Raw genomic sequence first — 2,998 nt, forward strand, 5'->3', positions numbered from 1 at the left:
CCGCCTCTTAAGACAATGAAGGGATTCTAGCTTGTCTTGGTTGGCCTTCCCTTGTCTTCTGGCTACTCAGTGGTAAATTGAGTTAATTACAGCAGTAACTAACACAACACTGTAAATCAACCATACCTCAATAATAAGCAAATAAATCATTTATTTATTCTGGAAGGTGAGGAAATGGTGAGACAGTCAATTGTGAAAAAGAAACACCTAAAAACTAAAGGCATAAAGCTTTCAACTCACACTCTCCTCCCAATGGCTTCCTCTGCCCTGGTGAGAAAAAAAGAAGTCTTTGGGGGGAAAAAATACTCCCAGGCTAATGTTTTTATGAGTAACTATTTTTATGATCATACCACATAAAATAAATTTTGCAAAACCAATTTGGGGTGGGCCAGCCTTTCAAAAATCCCTTCAGGCAGTCAGAAAGAATGTTGCATAGAAGCCAAGTTCTTTAAAAGGTGCTAAGACAATTTATGTCTATTACTGAGGCGCATAGCTGGTGTCGTGGGGGGTTGGTTTCCACAAGAAATGGAACTTCCCTGCTCCCTCAGGATTTCTCCTGAGCACTTGTCTCCTGAGCCCATTTGAGTAACATATAGTCATCTGTACACAGAGCAAGCTGACTCATGCTGAAAGAACCCATTTGAGAGTGCTTGCCTGGTTCTGAACGTGTTTCATTGTTTTGAGAAATATGAGGCTTTGCACACACCCAATAGCACACAACATCCAAGTTTCATATTTTTGCCTCCTTCACTCTGGGTCCAAACCTAATACCTTTCTTTATACAGATCTTATATAACCTGCTCATGTTACTGTGCTGACTGAGCTAAAAGCATAAATTATCTGCATCCCGTTTCAACAGCTTTCAAATTAGAAAAACATTGCCCAGTGGACAGATCATATTCACGGTTTGGCCAGATGATTTGGAGCAGATTGAAATCATCTCAGGATGCTTCAGTGTCTAACCTCGGGAGAAGGGAAATTAGTCAGGCCTAAGGTCCACCCAAGACAGGTGGGTCATGGTGGAGAGGTCTGACAGAGTGTGGTCCACTGGAGAAGGGAATGGCAAACCACTTCAGTATTCTTGCCTTGAGAACCCCATGAACAGTAAGAAAAGGCAAAATGATAGGATACTGAAAGAGGAACTCCCCAGGGCAGTAGATGCCCAATATGCTGCTGGAGATCAGTGGAAAAATAACTCCAGAAAGAATGAAGGGAGGGAGCCAAAGCAAAAACAATACCCAGTTGTGGATGGAACTGGTGATAGAAGCAAGGTCCAATGCTGTAAAGAGCAATATTGCATAGGAACCTGGAATGTCAGGTCCATGAATCAAGGCAAATTGGAAGTGGTCAAACAGGAGATGGCAAGAGTGAACATTGACATTCTCGGAATCAGCGAACTAAAATGGACTGGAATGGGTGAATTTAACTCAGATGACCATTATATCTACTGCTGTGGGCAGGAATCCCTCAGAAGAAATGGAGTAGCCATCATGGTTAACAGAAGAGTCTGAAATGCAGTACTTGGATGCAATCTCAAAAACGACAGAATGATCTCTGTTCGTCTCCAAGGCAAACCATTCAGTATCACAGTTATCCAAGTCTATCCCCCAACCAGTAATGCTGAAGAAGCTGAAGTTGAACGATTCTATGAAGACCTACAAGACATTTTATAGCCAACACCCAAAAAAGATGTCCTTTTCATCATAGGGGACTGGAATGCAAAAGTAGGAAGTCAAGAAACACTTGGGATAACAGGCACATTTGGCCTTGGAATGCGGAATGAAGTGGGGCAAAGGATAATAGAGTTTTGCCAAGAGAATGCAATGGTCATAGGAAACACCCTCTTCCAACAACACAAGAGAAGACTCTACACATGGACATCACCAGATGGTCAACACTGAAATCAGATTATATTCTTTGCAGCCAAAGATGGAGAACCTCTATACAGTCAGCAAAAATAAGACCAGGAGCTGACTGTGTCTCAGATCATGAATTCCTTATTGCCAAATTCAGACTTAAATTGAAGAAAGTAGGGAAAACCACTAGACCATTCAGGTATGACCTAAATCAAATCCCTTATGATTATACAGTGGAAGTGAGAAATAGATTTAAGGGACTAGATCTGATAGATAGAGTGCCTGATGAACTATGGATGGAGGCTCGTGACATTGTACAGGAGATAGGGATCAAGACCATTCCCATGGAAAAGAAATGCAAAAAAGCAAAAAGGCTGTCTGGGGAGGCCTTACAAATAGCTGTGAAAAGAAGAGAAGTGAAAAGCCAAGGAGAAAAGGAAAGATATAAGCATCTGAATGCAGAGTTCCAAAGAATAGCAAGGAGAGATAAGAAAGCCTTCCTCAGCGATCAGTGCAAAGAAATAGAGGAAAACAACAGAATGGGAGAGACTAGAGATCTCTTCAAGAAAATTAAAGATACCAAGGGAATATTTCATGCAAAGATGGGCTCTATAAAGGGTAGAAATGGTATGGACCTAACAGAAGCAGAAGATATTAAGGAGAGGTGGCAAGAATACACAGAACTGTGCAAAAAAGATCTTCATGACCAAGATAATCACGATGGTGTGATCCCTCACCTAGAGCCAGACATCTTGGAATGTGAAGTCAAGTGGGCCCTAGAAAGCATCACTACAAACAAAGCTAGTGGAGGTGATGAAATTCCATTGAGCTATTTCAAATCCTGGAAGATGATGCTTTGAAAGTGCTGCACTCAATATGCCAGCAAATTTGGAAAACTCAGCAGTGGCCACAGGACTGGAAAAGGTCAGTTTTCATTCTAATCCCTAAGAAAGGCAATGCCAAAGAATGCTCAACGTACCACACAATTGCACTCATCTCACACACTAGTAAAGTAATGCTCAAAATTCTCCAAGCCAGGCTTCAGCAATACATGAACCGTGAACTTCCAGATGTTCAAGCTGATTTTAGAAAATGCATAGGAACCAGAGATCAAATTGCCAACATCTGCTGGATCATGGAAA

The sequence above is a fragment of the Capricornis sumatraensis genome, chromosome 7 (assembly GCF_032405125.1).
Source record: "Capricornis sumatraensis isolate serow.1 chromosome 7, serow.2, whole genome shotgun sequence".
NCBI classification, from domain to species: Eukaryota; Metazoa; Chordata; class Mammalia; order Artiodactyla; family Bovidae; genus Capricornis; species Capricornis sumatraensis.